We start from the raw sequence: 20,989 nt of genomic DNA, 5'->3' as shown, positions 1-20,989 counted from the left end.
ACCAAAGGTGATTCGCAAAGTCGAGCTGCTCAATGCTTACTTAGGGCGCTGGTATGGGGTAATAGGCTCAGAACTCAACAAACCATCCAAAGGTAATCAGTAAAACCATATCTGGACAGTGTTTTTTACTTAATAAAGAAAAAGTACTTTACTTTAGCACAAGACAGTACTGTACATAAGGTTCAGAGGACACCCTGCAAGTTCAGTCATTAAGCATAATTATAGCTCACAGTGTAGCTGGTGGTACATCACATGCTGTTCGACCTCAGACAGAATCCTGGTCAGTGACTGTGCGAAAATAGACCTTATCTTCTCAAGGGAATACCTGTTGAAATTGCCCTGATGTTTTTCTCCCTCCTGTATTTGGGTTTATCTCCCTACCCAGAAGGTGCTCAAGCTGAGGCTTGATGGAAGTAAGGATTCCTTCCTGTTTCTGGGGTCGCAATTTTGCAGACTGCCTTCCCTGTTTCTTGTTGAAGTATATGCTGGATGATGGTCAGTGGACCTCACAGCTAACATTGGTGTGCTCAGTGCAGGGCCCATGGAACAGGGTTTGTCTGCTACTTGCCCCAGCCCATCCAACATGATTGTTGTCTGTAGCAGCTGAGCAGGAATCCGACCAGTCAGGTGAGGCTTGGCAGCACCAGTACCAGCAGTGAAGCAGCTGTGAGGGATTCGGTATGTTTTTGCATCGTAGGTTGCTTCTCACAGCTAAATACAAGTCCACCCACCCAACCAAATCTATGAGGCCAAACTGACCACAGTGATGGCATCAATTGATATTCTTTCCAATAACAATGTATGTTTCAATGCATTCACCTTTTGATCAACATCCAATGTAGGGATGCCATTGCATTTTACATGGGGTTGCAGTTGAAATGCAAGTTGAGGACGAGGCAAGTAGCACCATTTTGAACACTTTACAATGTGATGATGGGAGGAGCTACGTTAGCAAGCAAGATGGCCGCATAAGCTCCCGGCTCCGCTGACCACCGACAGCAGCTCGTATATCCTGCAAGTTATCCTGTTTTCACACCGGACTCCCGTGTACATGAGGCGTTACTGACTCTGAAGGTGCATTCCCGAACTTTTTAACTCATCGGGTGACGAAGATACGCCGTGTTTCATTCTCGGCCTAACTCAGCGTGGAAGCCGGGGCCTCGATTTCCAACCCGTCCGGGCTGGAGTTGAACAACATCGGCTGTGGACTTTGGGCTTCGTCCGGTCTCCCGAACGGAGACACACTTTACTTGTTTTTAACGGCGATTTAGTATCCTGTCTACACCGCAGATGCTGCAACGTGACTCTTCGGTTGCTGCGGCCCTGTATCCGACGCCCGGAGACACCGTAAGCCTCCCGGGGGTGATGGACGGGAGCCCTGACCGGCGGCGAAGGTGTAGGAATCGTGAGGTGAGGGCGCCCATTGTTGTTGTCTGCTGCGGTTGTGTCTGCTACCCCGGAGTAGTCCACCTCCAGGGTTCATATCCTGCTCTGTCGCTTCGCGAGAGGAGATGGGGGGGACAGAAGGCACGCCATCGCTGTATGCCGTAATGGCGGCCATTGGAACGCTCCACTCACAGATCATCGCCTACTGCCAGGCACTGTCGGCAACAGTGGACAATCTTTGCCGGAGACCGGACGGCGACTTTTCGGCATCATCTCAGCCAGCTGTACTACCCATGGAACATTGGATGCTTAACTTTGAGGACCCTGTGTGGAAGCCGGATTCCGTGTGCGCTGCTGATCCCTACAGGACAGATCGCGCGCCCGCGAACATTGTTAGCTTCCCCTGCTTGAGCCATATTCCGCTTAACATTGCTATGGATAACCTTGAGTGCCTCAACAAGGTCACCAGTGACTATCGTAGAGTTTCATTATCCTTCCACGCTTTTCCTCGCTTGTTCTGTGGATATCGTGAACTTTTATCCTTTTTTCGATTCGCTTATACTGACTTGAACTTTTATGCTTCTCTCACTGTTGTTGTGATCTGGGTTATAAGTGCTCTAGTGAAGAATCGTACCGGCCAGGGTTAACTTGTGTTTTTTAGGGTTTGGCACAATAATTTAATTTGCTGCTGGGATTGTGACCTGTAATGTACGGGAGTCGGGTGGTGAGTATCATACTTCCCCGGATTGATTGTATATTTCGCTGCATTCTATTTTGACCGTGTTTCGGGGTGGTCGCATCTGGTGGGGGGTAAGGGAGTCCGGGAGCGTGTTTTTATCTCTCCTCCTCCGCTTCTACTTTCTTTTAGGGATGTTTCTGGGCGACAGGCACGCTGCTAGTGGGTTAGGCTGTAGCCATTGCAGGGGTGCAGGGTGGTGGGGGGGGGGTTTGTTATTTTGCCTTTGTTTTGTTCTATGGCCCCTTTTTCTTTCTTTCTCTCTCTTTTTAGGGTATTCATCTGGGCGACAGGCACGCTGCTAGTGGGGTAGGCCGTAGCCATTGCAGGGGTGCAGGGTGGGGGGTGAGTGGGGGGTTTGTTATTTTGCCTTTGTTTTGTTCTATGGCCCCTTTTTTTTAGGTCTCGCAGACGTAAAAAGCAGGCGTAAGCCTGCTGTCTGCGAGACATCTTTTGTTGGCGTGTCAGAAGGAATGTGAAGACAGGAATCGCCCACGCGCTTCGCTGTTTCAGATTCGTCCGTGTGAACGCGCTTTTGGATCTAGCTGCTGGGAGCTTGCTACGTGGTCTGGCTTTCGTTTAAAAGCTTTAGCGCCGCATACATCGGGACTCACCGGGTCGGCTGGTGCTCGGCGGCGGGCCGGTCTCTCCTTCTCCAGCGGGGGCTCCATGTTCTGCACGGGCCCCCCCCGCCATGGCTGGCACGGCATCTCCGGTCACAACAGGCTGAGGCAAAGCTTCCGCGAGGCAGTGGGAGTGGACACACCTCTTTCCGGCCCCGCCCACAACCAGACGGCGGGCCGGACATCTGCTTCCGGTGTTTTCCTCCGGGCTGCGGCGGTGATTGTTCTCTCGTCTCCTCCTGTAATGCACCGTTCGCTCCTCGCCAGGCCGTCTCTCGCGTTTCTCCTCCCCCTCCCAGTTTTTTAACCACAGCAATGCCAAGAGCTTGTTTTATCTAGCTTTTAGGCAGACTACAAGACCCTGATTTGTGTCCGAGTGGGGAGTGGGGTATACAGGAGGTGAGTTCCCGCCATGTTTCTTGTAATCCTGACTGCGTTTATTTTCTCTCCAGTAGTGCAAGCTAGACCCAAGGGCATCAAAGCGCTTTAAAAGAGTTTGTTCCTGGCTTGAAAACTAATTGAAGCCTGTGCGTTTATTTCAGGCACATATACAGAGCGCTAACTTCAGAAAACTCCATTGATTGCAATGAAATGTGCACGCTGCGCCGACCAAGCCGTTTGTTGTTAAAAGGACATAAACAACCAGTAAAGTCCCGCTTTGCACAACGTTGAATCATGGACCATTACTCCATCACCCAGTCAGAGTGTGATTCCATTCCACTTGTTGCTGCTGCTAAACGCATTACAAAAGTGCATTTGACACCAACTCGCAGAATTGTTTTTAAACTACGTACACATCAGGGGTAACAAGCCCTATAAAATTGCACAGGGGCAGTAATAGCCATATAAATGCAATTACAATACAATACAATACAATACATAAGGATGTTTCCGAACCCGTGCTGCTCCTACCATTTAAACATATTATAACAGCAAACGTTCTAACGGGCAATGACTTTCACAATCGCCTGTCATCATCGTTAAGCGCTATCGCCTTTGGGCCTGTACATAAAGTGGCTGGGCAATTATCTTTTGATCATGCCCTCTGGGACTTCTATTAATGACATAAAAAGCCCCCTTAATAGCTTTCTTCCGAGAATGTGGGTGGGTTCAAAACACCTAACAGGTTCGGAAAGCACACACAGAAACACTATAAGTGTCCAATATTAGCAAGCAATGTAAAGACACTATGAGTTCGCATGTTGCTGAATCGTTCTTTGTGTGTTTTTATAGCACCTTTATGCTTGCATTTTATGTTATCCTTATATATGTATAGCTCCTATAGAGGTCATCCAGGGCGCTATTCACATATTCTCGATGTTCTAACTTAGCATACATACTTCTATGTAAACACTTATTTTATGGGCACTTTTATCAACCCGTGGAACTTCACTTTCCTATTTGATTGCCCGCAAAGTTTGTAAGGCTGAGGCAATAATTGCGCAGTGCTCCTTTACCCACATGGATTCAGTAAAGTACCTACACACAGTTGAATATTCGGTCACGGTTCTCAAAATAGTGGACGTATCCGCCGTGTGTAAATACAGATTACATACCCTACCACTACTACGCATTCATATTTTATTAATGTTTTTAATGGGAATAGAGTGCCCTATTCATGATCCGCCTGACTCCATATGTACATTGATGCAAAGCTGTGACCCAGAGTTCACTCACACTGTACCCGTGTGTGCCACCTATGCCAAGCTCGGTGCTCTTATGTCTTAAACTTCCCCAAAATCCACGTGACTACTCGAAATCGGATCCAAACACGCAAAGAAGAGCAACCATTATGTTCCTGATTATTTTAGTAGGTTTTCGACGTCCGATATTGGAAGACCAAAACACATTAATATAGACAGGCACCGGGTGGGCGCGTGAATGTGACGCCCGTAAAAGCCCACGCAGGCATGTAACTTCCTCTGCCCTGGTCCTTTCCCTGACTCTTCCTAACTCCGAGAAGCAGCCCCGGTTTCCATAAAGCAGTTAACAGTACACATGTTAACGTGCCATTAACAAGCATTAGAAATGCAATAGGTCTCGCAGCATTAGAGTTAGTGCTTTTAGAATTGTTTATGGGTTTTTTTGTAAATCTTTAGCATGAGGTTGAGGGTGAGTGAGGGTGAGTGAGGGTGAGGGGTTGAGGGTGAGTGAGGGTGAGTGAGGGTGAGGGGTTGAGGGTGAGTGAGGGTGAGGCTGAGGTGGTGAGGGTGAGTGAGGGTGAGTGAGGGGTTGAGGGTGAGGGGTTGAGGGTGAGTGAGGGTGAGGGGTTGAGGGTGGGTGAGGGGTTGAGGGTGGGTGAGGGGTTGAGGGTGAGTGAGGTGAGGGGTTGAGGGTGAGTGAGGGTGAGTGAGGGTGAGGGGTTGAGGGTGAGTGAGGGTGAGTGAGGGTGAGTGAGGGTGAGTGAGGGTGAGGGTGGGTGAGGGGTTGAGGGTGAGTGAGGTGAGGGGTTGAGGGTGAGTGAGGGTGAGGGTGAGTGAGGGTGAGTGAGGGTGAGGGGTTGAGGGTGAGTGAGGGTGAGTGAGGGTGAGTGAGGGTGAGTGAGGGTGAGTGAGGGTGAGTGAGGGTGAGTGAGGTGAGTGAGGGTGAGGGGTTGAGGGTGGGTGAGGGGTTGAGGGTGAGTGAGGTGAGGGGTTGAGGGTGAGTGAGGGTGAGGGGTTGAGGGTGAGTGAGGGTGAGTGAGGGTGAGTGAGGGTGAGTGAGGGTGAGGGTGGGTGAGGGGTTGAGGGTGAGTGAGGTGAGGGGTTGAGGGTGAGTGAGGGTGAGGGTGAGTGAGGGTGAGTGAGGGTGAGGGGTTGAGGGTGAGGGGTTGAGGGTGAGTGAGGGTGAGTGAGGGTGAGTGAGGGTGAGTGAGGGTGAGTGAGGGTGAGTGAGGTGAGTGAGGGTGAGTGAGGTGAGTGAGGGTGAGTGAGGTGAGGGGTTGAGGGTGAGTGAGGGTGGGTGAGGGTGGGTGAGTGAGGGTGAGTGAGGGTGAGTGAGGGTGAGTGAGGGTGAGTGAGGTGAGGGGTTGAGGGTGAGTGAGGGTGAGTGCGGGTGAGTGAGGGTGAGTGAGGTGAGGGGTTGAGGGTGAGTGAGGGTGAGGGAGGGTGAGTGAGGGTGAGTGAGGGGTTGAGGGTGAGTGAGGGTGAGTGAGAGTGAGTGAGTGAGTGAGGGGTTGAGGGTGAGTGAGTGAGGGGTTGAGGGTGAGTGAGTGAGGGGTTGAGGGTGAGTGAGGGTGAGTGAGGGTGAGGGGTTGAGGGTGAGGGGTTGGGTGAGGGTGAGTGAGGGTGAGGTATTGAGGGTGAGGGGTTGAGGTTGAGTGAGGGTGAGGGTGAGGGGTTGAGGGTGAGTGAGGGTGAGGGGTTCTTCAGGGCTTTTTTTTTCTCCTAAATTAGGAAGTGGGACCTCCGTTTGTGAAATCCCACAAGATATTCCCTTCTGCTTGTGTGGTTTTAAGCTAGTAGGTGGGACATCATTTTTAAAGGAAAATTTGCTGAGAGCTAACCAAGTGGACGAAGAATTCGAGCAAGATCGTTGGCACTAGCTGGAGGGATTTGATAATTTAGTTACTACCTTGTTTCATGTCCAGTTCTGTGGTTTATCTGTAAACCTATTGCACTCTGGGAGTTGTAGTCTGGGTTTACTTAGATATTCAACCAATTGCACTGCACGCCTTGAAATGATACGTGTAGTTTTTAAGAGCCAAGACCAGGGATGGAACATGGATTCTTGCTGAAATGGAGTGAGGTTGGAACCCTAGCGGCATAAGAGGAAGTCCTCACCGGGGTATGTCGATGCTGCTGGATCTGAGCAGTCGCATTTATGAAACCAGTGCTGCATGGGGTGGAGACATGGGGGACCACAGCGTGGGGACTGAGCATGTTTGAGAATCTATGAAGTGGTCAGCAGCGGCATTTGGAGGTGGTGACTGTAGGAGAGGACTCTCACTGAAGGCCATGGAGCAGTTAAGGTGGACAAGGAGGTTATCATGGTTGGCGTGCCCGGGGTGGAGAGACGAGGCATGTGAGAGGGCTCTTCGTCCATGGACTGGCCGGGGGAGAGCAGCCGGAGGGAAGAGAGGGGAGGGGGGAGGAGAGCGAAAGGATCGGAGACACGGCGGGTAAAATAAACAAAAAAAAAGCCGGAGGGAAGAGAGGGGAGGGGGGAGGAGAAATGCGACACGGCGGGAAGGGGAGGGGGCGGAGCGGGTCAAATAAACAAAAAAACAAGCTGGAGGGAAGAGAGGGGAGGGGGGAGGAGAAGTGCGACAGGGGAAATGCGAGACGGCGGGAAGGGGAGGGGGCGGAGCGGGTCTGTGCAGGGGAAGCTGCCTCGGGCTGGGGGTGCTAGGAGAGGAGGAGGGGGGAGGAGACCTTGGAAGCAGAATTTGGTGGCCGGTGATGATGTTTAACATGGCAGTTAGGTCTAATAAAAAAATGACGTCAGTGGCTTTTTTTAAAAGGTGCGGAGTGTGTCATTGGTCACCATTAGTGCTGCCAGTTTTGTACATGGTTTGGACCAAGCTTCGATTTTTATTAAGGGTGAGTTTTGACATGATGGCGGTGACTCATGGCTGCAGGGCTCTGGAGTGAGAATTGAAGCGGGGCAATTGTGGTGACTCCGCGATCGCTGCTGTGGTGAAGGCTCCGCGCCCGTGCTGCCAGATGATTTCTTCCTGCTCGCTGAGGAACGCCTAACACCCCCGCGCTAGATTGCTGCGCAGCCGAGGATTACCCAGGCAAAGCTGCGGAGAGCTGTAACGGCGCATACGGGGTAGACGCTGCTGGCATCGGTTTGGCGGTCTTAAAGAGTAGCCACTATACACCCCTGATAGCCGTGTAGATTGCTGGGCTGCGCGAAACAACGTGGAGCGTTACGGCGGCCTGTGCTCATCTGGCGAGACAAGACAGCGAGCAGGTCAGGGTCTGTGACCCGCGTGGGAGAGTGCCGGACGATCCAGCCGAGTGCACCAAAATCGTGTGAGTATAGTGGATTCAACAGCGGAGCAGATATCCTCGGCGCCGGTACCGGAGCTGAAAACAAGCGCTTACCTGGGCACCGGTAGGCAGAGTACCGAGAGGCTGCATGCCCTGAGGGCCCATTAGAGGTGATTGGCGTACTGCTGCAGCCTGGCTTCTGTCGGCATACGGAGAGAGTGAGAGTGTCTGGGGCTGCGTGCCTCTAATTGCACAAACGGTTGATACAGTGGCAAACACTGTGGCCACGTGAGAGAGGCGCGGAAACTACTGCGGTGCATATCCTCGGTCTCTGACAGAGTACTCACACGCCGGTGGACCATGCGGTGCAGCCTACGAGGAGATTGCTGGCGGACCGCCTGTGCTGCTGTTTGAATGTTTGCCACAGTCACATCGTAATCTTCTGGTGTCCTGGTCAATGTGACTGTCTGCAGGCAGGGGAGGAGAGGAGGAGGGGGGAGGAGAGCGAAAGGATCGGAGACATGGCGGGTAAAATAAACAAAACAAAAAAAAAAAAGCCGGAGGGAAGAGAGGGGAGGGGGGAGGAGAAATGCGACACGGCGGGAAGGGGAGGGGGCGGAACGGGGGCGGAGAGGGGAGAGAGAGAGTAGGCAAGGGTAAACAAACACGGACATGCACGCGCCCGTGACTTTTAAGGTCAATGCGCATGCGCATAAGCTTAATGCGCATGCGCATTGACCTTAAAAGTCACGGGCACTGCAAGGAATCGCCACGATTCCTTGCAGTTAGATAAAGAGTGGATGAGCCCCTATAGTCTCGCTTGCTCGATGCGCATGCGCATCGACAGGCGAGACCTAAAAAGGTTGTGCCTGGCTCCTCGCAGTACAGCGCCTTGCAGGTCAGAGTGGCGGTGAGCTATGTGCTTCCGCTGCTGGGACACAGGGGCTCATCGGCCTCCTTCGAGGCAGCAGCACACCCGGCCTGATCTCATGATTTACGGTTCTGGACTTTCTGGACAGACACGAGCAAGCCTGCAGGAACTGACTAAAGTCAAAGCCGCCAGACTGTAACTAAGATTAGTGTGAGTTAAACTAGTGTGCTTAGCTGTAATAAGGAATCCTTGAGGAACAATTTGTCTATCTCTAGAGATCTTGTTTTACGACCCCTTTCAGCCCTTTACACGGCATAATTTGCCCTTTTTTGCCTCACAATTTTGTCATTTCTGCTGTGTAATTTGCGCTTCTTCTATTAGTAATTCCAGACCAATGTATCCTTCCCCCAAACCCCCGCTGGTGAACAGCAGACCCAGGGGCCTTGTAAGCCCACATTTACAAGTACCGACAAGTTGCTTTCTCTGTCACTCCGTCATGCTGCTGTCAGTCATCCTTTTAACGTTTGTGCTGTCATTGTTTTGTAACCTTGTGGTGTTGCCGGGCTGATGCTAACAGGTTGCCTCATTCTAATCCTTATCAGTACCACGCACTCCCACCCCACGGCTTACTGCACAACCTGTACTTTAATTTTGTTATTTGACAGCTATAGTTGTTTTATTTGTGCCTTCCCTCTTTTGACTGCTCTAAAGCGAGCAGAGCTGCTGGTGGTTTCCTTTGCTCCCACATATAGAAAGCTGTGGCCTTGAAATGCTTCTGCTCTGGTGTGCCAGCCAGCAATGCAATAGGTCTTGCGTTTGCGAGAGTTTAAGCTATTGGCATAGTAAATAGCAATGCCTTTTATTTATGTTTTAAAAATCAACACATAAATAAATGCATTGTCATTTACAATGCCAATAGCTCAAACTTATCTAATGCGAGACCTATTGCATTGCAAATGCTTGTTCTTCTTGCAGTGTCCGGTAGCAGTACCTTCGGTTTCATCCTGAAGTATACGAGTGGGCCGGGTCTGGGGTGGGCGGCTACGATGAGAGATCGGTTGTTTTGTTCTTCACCCTCATTGAGCTTACTAGCGCTTGCGTCTTTACTGTTTCTTTAACTTGGTCCGCTACTACTTTCTCACACGTACCCGCCTTTCTTATACCTTCGAATGTGTGGCTCCGGATATCCTGTATCTTCTTCTTTATCTCGTCTCTGGGAGTGGGGGAGGGGGGGGGGGGGTTAAATGTAAAATGAAACCTTAGGAATATCCTTCGATCTGTACTATTTTCAATGCACCGTATATCCTTTATCGCTGCCGGACCTCAGGGTTGCCGGCTGAAGAGCTGTGTTATTGGAACTTCTGATACGTATCGCCTACATGTGGTGACCGGCCCCTGTGGTTGTAGGGCTACTTCTGTAATTTTTGCTGAAAGATATAATAAAGGTTTTCAAAAAAAAAAATACAATGTGATGATGGTTTTGAAAGGGACTTTGTAGCTTCCACCACATTAGTCATGTAAAACGTATTTTATTATTTTGTTGTTTATTGTATACAGCTCAAACTAGACCCAAAGGCATCAAAGCACTGTAGATGAGCACCATTTGCGTTACAGATGGACACATTCATTTTTGTTAGGCACAGGGAGATTAAGTGATCTGCCCAGAATCACAGGATGTTGAATGTCCCTGCCGAGACTCAAACCTGGTTCCTCAACTTCGAGGTCGACCACTCTAGCAGCTAGGCCACGTTAACCTCGTGGGGCCCAGTGAAACCCCCTGGGATAAACATATATTTAGAAAGGTCCTCAGGAGTGAGCACAGAAATAGGAGTCACTCTTCGTGGTGTCATCATGTTGAGCTTCTGATGCTCTTGGTGAGTTCTGTATCTCTTGATGCCTCTGTGGCTTTCAATGTTTCTGTTGCGATTGATACTTCTGTGGATCTTGATATTTCCCTGGTTCATTAAGTTTCAGTGGCTCTTTGTGGACTTCTGTAAATCTTGATGACTTTTTGATGACTTCTGTTGCTCTCAATGCTTCCGTGGCTCTTGAGACTATTGAGGCTATCGGTGCTTCTGTGGCCCTTGATGTACTCCTGTGGTTTTTGACCTCTGCGCATTTTACTGACTTGGTATTACCTCTGTGACTCTTGAAGGGCTTCTCGTGCTCTTGCTGATATTTGTGACTCATGTTGATCTCTGCTCCGTCTAGGTTCTTTGCTTCCCCATTATTCCCAAGCCTAATTTCTTGATGAATCCATGCCTCCTGGATGAACTGTATTCTACCTGTAGGCACTAATTCTAGATTCCTTTTCATGATGTATTATAACTTTTTCAAAAGATAAATTTTAATAGGATCGATACTTACATTACTCTCAGTTTCTACCAGGGTGTCCGTTACTTCAAAAGATCTACTTTTTGGTAATAATTTGGCTCTGTGTACTAATGCCTTCACTCTGACGATGTTTATGTTACCTGTAGGTCATTGGTTAAAATCTGGATGGGTCAACGCGTCTCCAGCTGTTAAACATCAGTAGTTGATCAAATGAGTACAGTTGAATTGGGTTATATTAAAAACAATACTAAAAGGCTTTTCAGTCCTAACTATAACCAATGTTACAAATAGGGGAAGATTTTATTTTTAACAGATTTGTAGAAAAAACCTTTCCCAAAACAATTTTTCCCAAGAAACATTTAAAAAGGGAATACATTTGTAATTAAATAATTTTAATAAGTGACAAACGTGAACATGTTCGAGACCAAAAATGAGCTGTTTAGCGAGTTCAAAAACAAAACTACTCAATCTGCAATTTTCAGATAAAACCCAATTAAACCAACCCCCTCCTTGTATGAGTGTGATTCTGATTACATGATAGTTCACCATGTAATCTCATCGGATTGTCCAGTGATGGTCTACTGCCTCAGATTCCAGATCTGGGTGAGAACTGGACAAGACGTCAGGTTGGATTTGTACCCCCAAGAGGGCCAGATTGCCTACAACATCGAGTGGAGACTGGAGACTGTGATGATTGTAATGAATGCATTTGCGTGTACAGGAGGCAGCCCAAAGTGAATCACTTCTCTGAACGGCCCACAATTTGTGACGTACAAGAGAATTTAATGCAATTAAATTAAGCATGAGCGAATTTTGCGGATCTCGCGTTCGCGAATTTTGCGGATTTGCGGATTCGCAATCCGCAAAATCCGCGAATTCCCGGATTTTTTTTTTTTTGTGTTCGCCCGTGTTTCTGCCAGTTCGCGAGGGTTTTGTACACTTTCGCAAATTGCGAACTTACCTGTCGGGTCGCAAGTTTCGCGAACTTGTTGTTTCTACGTGTCCAGCCTGTTTGGGACACTCTTCTTCATCACTGCCACTCTCTGTCACCACTGCCACTCTCTGACTACTCATGCCACCCTCTGGCCCACCCATGCCACCCTCTGTTTCATCACCACACCCTCTGGTTGTCCAGTGTACATTATTTTCGGCAAAGCAAAGCACACCTTCCCTGCCTCAAGTGACCTGAATTAATCTGGGGCTGATTAATGTGTCACAGAATATTTTTTTAGCTGGCACCTGCTTCCTTAGTGCGCCCTGATTAGTGATCTTTTGCACTTGCTAAGTGCTTTCATTGTTGCAAAATTAGTTACAACACCTGCCCTGCCCCAACTGACAATAATGAATTAGGGGCTGATTAATGGATTTTAACTTCCAGCCTGGCTCCTGCTTGTCTCCCTTAGCTGTAATTCAGGACCTTTGTGGCATTTGTGTAACTATTCTGAGGTTCAGAGCAGGGTCACATAATAGTTTCAACTGGCAACTGAACTCTGGAGGGGCCCCTCAGGAAGCACTACAGGAAATGGCTACTAATGATGAGCCTGAACTTTTGAACCTGGTAAGTAGTTACTTTCAGTTTTGCTAAGATCGTATTTCTGCAATTTTGCACTTATTCGCGGGGCGCGAACTCACGCGAACTCACGCGAACAGTGCGAGCAGTGCAAGCAAAATCCGCTGCTCGCGGATTTGCGGATTTTGCGGGAGATTCGCGAATCTCGCGGATTGCGGATTTCCCGAAAATCCGCAAAATCCGCGAGCGGAACGGATTTTCCGCCCATGCCTAAATTAAATACAGTGAAGGATTTTTCCTAGATCCCTCAATCAGTCAAGAAGAAATCCTTGATTCGAACTGAAAAGACAGCTCAAACTGTGCAGTATAGCCACCCCTCCATGTCCATGCACCCGTTTAATCCATGGTAGACGTTCCGATAGTGCCGGTGGTTGCCAGAGTGGGCCAATAACAACCATTTTTGGAGACCATACATTTTTTAGGGCAAGCTGCTGTCCAGCAAAGCCTCTATTGTTATCAACTTGCTCTGGAAGTGGGACAGGGGATGAACACAAGCTGTTGGCGATTTCACCATGTGCACGCGAGTGTACAGCCACGCGTTGTGCACATCTCCTGTCCCGCTTCCGAAACAAGGCAGCCTCTCGCAATTGCACGCGCACACACAAACACACACACACAGCCACACACAGCCACACACACACATGCACGCATACACACATGCACACACACACACACAGCCACACACAGCCATACCCACACATGCACGCACACACACGCACACAGCCACACACATGCACACACACACACAGCCACACACACACATGCACACACGCACTCACACACACACACCACCCCACCCCACTCACCGGGCTCTTTTCGCGCTGCTACGGGCTTCGTCACTCCGCAGCATCACCTGGCACACGCGGGGCTTCCCTCACTCATGGGAGCCCCGCAGTTGCATCGGTGGCCTCAGCTGCCACTCATGCTCCTCCTTATGTCTGCTGGCACACGCAGGGCTCTCCCTCAGGCATGGGAGCCCTGCGGCCACACCTGCTCCAGTCACGCCTGCCGTGGGGCGAAAGTCCAGCCCCACGACAGGCGTGACGCTCCCGAACTTCCGGTTTTCGGCCGGCAGCGGTAATACGTAACTGCTCTTGTTTACAATTTGGTGCAGTTTCATCTTTAATCGCACTCCATTGCTGCATTGTTTTTCTTACACCGAGCCTTTACGTAAAGGCTGGATCGCACTTTCCCTTTTAGTTATATGCTTGGTCATGTTAAATGTAGGCTAATACCCATGTGTCCACTAAAATGATGGGACGGTCATCCCATTGAACTTCAGCCACCTGTACTTCTAAAACGGAGGAGCTGGCTGCACATGAGTCCAGTTATTGTTGTACCATTGTTGTTTCATTTATTTGTTTGGGCAATAAACACTGGTCGATTTGTTAACATTTTATTAAGCAGATCAGATTGTCGTTGGTGGCCTCAGGTGTTCGTCTTAGCAAAAAAAGGTAAAAAACACTGTGACTTGTTATTAGTATGTTTGTTGGTTGCCCCAAGATATTACTTTCTCTTATCGGAAAGTCACGTGGTTTGGCCTTATGCGATATGCAGCGATTAGCTTAGAAGCTCCCACAGATTGAACCGACTAACATTTCTGTCTCACTGGGCATGACAAAGTGGGCTGATTTGTAAATGTAAACTTGTGCTATTAGTTACTTATTTTTCAAACTAATAACACTGTATTGAGGGAGACTGTAAAAATTGCTAAGGCTTTGTAATTGGGCGAGAATTCTCATGCTACAGATTTACTAAGATTCCAGTTGATAACTGCCAGCGGTGTGCACTTCAATCAAACATCACAAATCTCCACATTTGTCTTATTAATACGATCCGGACAAAAACTTCACTTCATTTGTTCCAGTTTATCATCGGAAACAGCAGACTTGAATAGTTAACCTGTTCAACACGCCAACCACTGTATGGTAGCAGTCATGAACTTATGAACTGTTTGACATTGAAGCACACTATTTTTTTTATGAAATCTCCAAATTTAGGAGCAAAAGGTAGATTATGACATCACACCACATAATTCACACCACATAATTACACTGCACTCAATGCAACATACACTCCAAATACCACTCAGTGCCACATAATTACACTGCACTCAATGCAACATACACTCCAGATACCACTCAGTGCCACATAATTACCCGCCACATAATTACACTGCACTCAATGCAACATACACTCCAAATACCACTCAGTGCCACATAATTACACGCCACATAATTACACTCCAAACAATAACACTCAGTGCCACATAATTACACGCCACACAATTACACTATACTGAATACAACATACACTTCAAACAATACCACTCAGTGCCACATAATTACACGACACACAATTACACTCTACTGAATACAACATGCACTCCGCACAATACCACTCAGTGCCACATAATTGTATGCTACATAATTACAATGCAACATACACTCCAAACAATACCACTCAGTGTCACATAATTACACGCCACACAGTTACACTCTACTGAATACAACATACACTCCTCATAATACCACTCAGTGCCACATAATTATATGCTACAAAATTACACTGCGCTCTACGCAACATACACTCCAAATACCACTCAGTGCCACATAATTACATGCCACATAATTACACTGCACTCAATGCAACATACACTCCAAATACCACTCAGTGCCATATAACTATATGCTACATATTTACACTACACTCAATGCAACATACATTACAAATACCACTCAGTGCCACATAATTACATGCCACATAATACCACTGCACTCAATGCAACATACACTCCAAATACCACTCAGTGCCACATAATTATACGCTACATAATTACAATGCACTCAATGCAACATACACTCCAAACAATACCACTCAGTGCCACATAATTACACGCCACACAATTAAACTCTACTGAATACAACATGCACTCCGCATAATACCACTCAGTGCCACATAATTACATGGCACATATTTTTACTGCACTCAATGCAACATACACTCCAAATACCACTCAGTGCCACATAGTTACAACCCGCATAATTACACTCTATCGCATCACCACAGCATCACTCAGCACCACCACAGCATCACTCAGGGGCACCACAACATCACTATGTGCTCTCACAGCATCACTGAACGCTACAGCATCACTCGTCGCAACCAGAACATCACTGAGAGCCACCACAGCATCAATCTGTGCAACCATTCAACAACAACTGGTTCACATATGTGATCCCTAAAGGTTTAAAAACAATTGTTATTTGTAATATCAATACATCTAAATCACGTAAATGCAACACATATTGCATTACAAATGCTATAGGTGTCACATTTGCAAAAGTTAAAAGTATTGGCATTGTAAATGACAAAGTTATTAATTTCGCTATTTTCAAAACCATCACATAAATAAAAAATGTGTCATTTACAATACCAATAGCTGAAACTTTCCTAATGCGAGACCTATTGCATTGCAAATGCTTGTTATCATCAGCTTTTGATCAGAAGCAATAGATAGAATAGAAGAAAAGGGAGAAAGAATGAGGAACAGAAAAAAAGGAAAACCGTGTTGAAGGGAGAGTCAAGTCTGGGCAGCTTCGGTAATCTTGGCATTCGTCAGTGTTTTCAAAGGAAAACGCAGGGTCCAGCGCCTATTTGTGATGCTGGATTCGATCTGAAGCTCAGTCTGGAGTTTCTCAATGACCCTCTCTCTGACTCCACGGGAGGCCTTAGACGGCGCTTCCTCTTTGCAAGTGAATCAGTTTCCTGCGTGACGTCACGGCTCACCCCGTGACCCTTCGAGGAATCCCCAGACAACTTCCCCTCCTTCAGCTGCTTGCTGTTTTGGAATTCAGAGAGAGCGGCGGCAGCAGGGGATACGGGAACTTGGAAACCGTAAGTTTTAGATTTCGATCCTGTTGTGTTAACCTGCTAACATTCTCCCTACGCCTTATTAGCCCTTAGATGCTGTGAATGGATGGGTTATTATGTAGCACAGGACATTCAGGGCTGGCTCTAGGGCGGTGCGACCGGTGCCACAGCACCGGGTGCTGCCTGCGCTTGTTCGCTGTTATATTGTGCTTAAGAGCACCTGCTGCCGCGTTCCTGCTTCCAGCAATTTTAGGGCATCAATTAAAATGTCAAGAAAACTCCGGTGATTAATGTTTTTCCTGGAGGTCAGAGTTTTACCTCGTAGAAGTTTTAACTGGAAGTTTTGATTCATGGTAAGGCAGCGCAGAGGTTTAATATGCCTGCCGAAAAGAACATGTAACAGGCAGATCACAAAGTGAATGCAATGTAAGCAGGTCAGTGGGTTACTGCTTTTGTCAAGAGGAGGAGGACCTCTGAGCGCTTTTCACAGGGCTGTGAAATCTTAAGCCTGTCAGAGTTTGGTTCTGCAGCCAATCGACTGTGCATTTTAGCGCGTGTACAGCACCTGGCGGCCTGACCCAAACATGAAGTGTCTGTCAGGCTGGATTTTGTTCAGCCGGACTCACACTCTTCATCAATGCAAAAAGGTGGGGGTGGGCCCCTCAACCCTTAAGGCCTCTAATGCTTGATCCGATTACTTAAGCACCTAATATTGACTAAATAGGACCGGATGGAACTTCTGTCATCCTTATGAACATCCTTAATAAGGCCAAGCCTGCGTGTGACTAGGGGCGAAACGTGTTGGCTGCGAGCCTCTGATACGCAAAAAACAGGAACAAAAGAACTCAACCATCAAATATATGATCTATTACGTTCTTCTGTTGTATATATTGATTTATTATGCTATTATATAACTGGGCATTATACCTAAAAAAAGTTTTTGTAAGTGCAATCCTTCCCTTTCTTATAATAATTCACCCACAGCACAGAACAGAGTGTAAATTTCACTCGCGTGCACTTGGAGTCACATGCTCCCATACACAAAGCGAATTTCATTCCTGCAGGTACAGTTCCCTCATACACAGTTCTAAATACTTGAGACACATGCACATAGATCCGCACACGGTCGTACAGCAGACATGCTTTCCTCGTGCCTCAAACAGGAACAGCAGAGACAAGAAGCAGATTCGATTAGTTGAACTCACAAATTGGACAAGCACAGCACAGGCAGGAGCACCGTGCTTCACACACACAAAAGACACAGTCTAGGTAGTATCAGTGGAAACTTAATACACCACACACAGAAAAAAGCAACACAGACAACAGCGCATAAGCTTCAGTCACAAAAGGTACATTACAGCACAAAAGTGCAAGCTTCCATTACCCTCAGGACACCACACAGGGAGAACAGAGCTTGTAAGAATGTAGTAGGATGTGTGTCTGTCGCGGGCTTCTTTGTCAGTGTCTGTGTGCATGGTCTGTGACTTGGTGTTTTGTGTTGTGTGTGTTTCTTTGTCTACATATATGCCTGAATGCTTGAGTGTTGTGGCTGGCCCTGCGTGTGTATGTATGTGCCTTTGTGATTGTCTGTTCTTTCTGTGCCTGTTTGTGCTTGTCCATCTGTGTGTATGCCTTTTGAATGTAAGCATGCCTCCGTAAATGTATATTTCTGCATGTCTGTGTGTGTATAGTGTGTGTCTGTGTATATATTTGTGCGAGTGTTCGCATTCTATTAAGGTGAAGGTGTTGCTGTGTCTTTGCAGGTGTAAGCACTTGTGTGTTTCGGTGGCGATCAAGAGTGGGCGCGTGTCAGCGAGAGACACACAGAGATAGATTTCTATCTACTTGTTGTTACGTCTACAGACCGTCCGTCCCATGTCCAGGCGGCGTCCCGGCAGTGTTTGTATTCGCACGTGCCACTTGTTGTGTGCGAGTTCCGGAGGGCACCGCCTCTTGTTGCCTGTGTCACAGTAGACTCCAGAGGCGTTAAAAATATCTGCTGGTGCCTTGGGCTTTCCCGACTCAGTGAAAGGAAAAACGGATTGAAGCCTATAGTATACACTGGACAGGAAAGGGCGTTTTCCCTGACTGGAAACTGGGAGTTCTTTCGATGAGTGATCCGGGCGCAGCCAGGGGCGGGCTGCAGTGTTCCGCCGGTGCTGTGGGGCCGAGGAAGCGCTGAGGGGCTGGAGCGATGCTACGGGGCTGAAAGCGGAGAGGCACAGACAAGGTACTGGGCGCTATACTGCTATGCGGTCACTGCGTTTGAATAGACACGCATTTATTATCAACAGGCTAATTGGGGTAGCGTCTGAAAAGTGTTGTCGGTCTGCGGCGCCAGGAGGGCTGGGACAGGGTCAGTCCCACGCCACGCACCGCCCTACCGATCTACTAGAGTACAAACCAAGCTGACTGTAATGTTTTTGGTTTTCATATAAACCTGCCCGCGAGCGCTAGATTCTCCGAGGCAGGAGTCGCGCGCTCATTTCCAGAATCCGAGGCGGCAGCGAGCCTCTCTGATGAGGTTAGGAAAGAGAGCATCTGGAAGGATGACCCCTCACCCCATCCCTATTACACACTTCAGCGAGATGTGCGCTCTTCATGAGGCGAGACTTGGCATCCGCGGGGAGGCAGTGGCGCTGGAACTAGGGGCGCGTCAAGTCCTACAGCACCCCCAGATTAGGTGGGATACGTTAATTTGCAGAATGCAAAATAACGAGACCTTTACCGTTTTTTTTTTATTTTCCCGCATTCTCATTTTTTTCATAAATAGCAACATAGCGAGCAGCTCTTTGCAAATTACCACCGGTCATATAAGGTGGATTTGTAGAGCGCTGCTTGTCATTCAAGAGGTATTCAGGCGCTAACCATGGACCATTTTCCATGCATTTCCAATCAGATGCAGGGTTTATCAGTTTGCCTCGAATATCACGGTAATTGGATTGGACCTACAGACCCCATGACATCCTATGAACCATACGAACTACAGCTCTGAAAGCGTGGCCTATCTGTACACATGCTCCTGCAGTTTAAGATACATAGTAATGACGACCCAGAAAGTAAGATTAGGGTACGTGAATGTAGGAGTAACATGAGGGTCAAGACTACAACGTGGATGACTGGTCACCTTCTTGAGACTGGCCATACTGAATCTGATTGGGAATGAGTGCCCTTGGAAATATGAGTGGTGGCAGGGGCCAAGAAACCATCACTCTACACCTGTTAGATGAGAACAGTGATTGGTGTATAGATTTGGGGCACATTTTACTGGTTGGAACGACAAGATCTCTTGGTCTCATAAATATTCAAGGTTAATCCCAGAGCTGAATATGATTTTGTCTCCTGCCTGCTTTTCAACGTCTGCTCCCCCTTCCCCCTCTTTCACTCGCTCAGATTGGAGACTATGTTTTCGCCTCTGTCTCTTCAATCATCGCTGCAGAAGTATATTTGTCAAATGAATTCTAGCAATGTGTAGCTCTACACACTGCATTCCTTGCGCAGAAACGTTAATCAAAGAGTTTATTATATAGATCACAGGTGGAAATGGTTCTTCTCTCCTGGGGTCTTTCTGACCCTTTCTTGATGATTCCCTTTGGTGCCTTTCGAATATATTTTTTTTCGTACATTACAGAGAGCAACAGGCCATTCTTTTATATAAGGGATCTCGTCCAGACAGTTAAAGATCTCCTTTAGTCCCCACTCCCTTGTTGAACATTAGCTATAAGTAAAATTATTTTGTTTAAAAAATACAGTATTTTTAGTTGAATACCACTGTAACTCTTTGTTCTGCGATATTGGAAAGTAATATGACACTGGAAAACTGCTGTAATGTTTTTCCTTTCTCCCCTTAATGGCGCTGATTGGCTACTAACTATGTTTTTTCACGCTGTGCTTTATGTAACACATAACGTCACAACACTGTGGAATGATGTTGTATGCTTCAAACACTGCACATATGGCTTCAGCCTGCAGACACATCATTGTCTGCCTTCGTGCCCCAGAATTCCCCTACTCTAGTCTCATTTTGCAGTGGGTCAGAGACGAGTTATTTGACAAATGGGTGTCTTCCCTTGAGTGTAACTCTGTCAGGGTCCCTACCCCTTTTCACAAGAACACCCCATGAAAAATTCGAAGACTGTAAAACAGTTTGTTCCTTTTGTGGTTTAGGATTTGACTACAGGGAGATGCTTACTCCCTCCCGTAATGTGGCTTTATCTCACTTATAGCAGGGTACGATATGACCACTGTTCTGCACATTCACCAGTGAAATGCGCATCGTGGTGAGCTGTAGTGATGCACACGTGAACACATGTTCTTGGTATGTTGTCATGTATGTATAAGATGATCTAGTGAGACATGAAGTGTGATATTGCTTCTTGCTTTTTCTCAATAGGAAATACCTTACCAGGTACAACTCCAAGGAAATTGTGTGATTTGCATGTTAATGGTTGCATTACCCCCTACACTGTACAGAACGCATAATTTAAGTAGGGAGGTTTAGACTTAGGTATCCCAAGTCTTGAGGAAGGCCAGTGACCCGTGGGTTTCAGTGTTAGCAAAAACACGTTGATAACTCTGAGGATGTGGGAATCCATTCCATTGGATTTGTTAAGTTTAAAAACTAATTAGGGACACCCTAATACAATATATTGGATGATTTACCCGTAGGGCCATTTTAAA

General features: G+C 47.6%; 1 protein-coding gene across 7 annotated transcripts in view; it reads left to right on the top strand.

Moving 5' to 3' along the window:
- The window catches only part of NAV1 (neuron navigator 1), a 1,017,084-nt gene that overhangs the window by 111,255 nt on the left and 884,840 nt on the right, over positions 1-20,989 (top strand). Inside the window, exon 1 of one of the 7 annotated variants that reach the window (XM_086923141.1) lies at positions 16,292-16,333. The exons of the other annotated variants lie outside the window; for them this stretch is intronic. The gene's annotated coding sequence lies outside the window, so the exon portion shown is untranslated. Of the gene's footprint in view, positions 1-16,291; positions 16,334-20,989 lie in introns of those variants that run through there. 7 annotated transcript variants of the gene reach the window in all.

This window comes from Lissotriton vulgaris, chromosome 5, assembly GCF_964263255.1.
Source record: "Lissotriton vulgaris chromosome 5, aLisVul1.2, whole genome shotgun sequence".
NCBI classification, from domain to species: domain Eukaryota; kingdom Metazoa; phylum Chordata; class Amphibia; order Caudata; family Salamandridae; genus Lissotriton; species Lissotriton vulgaris.
This window is presented reverse-complemented; position numbering and strand designations above follow the sequence as displayed.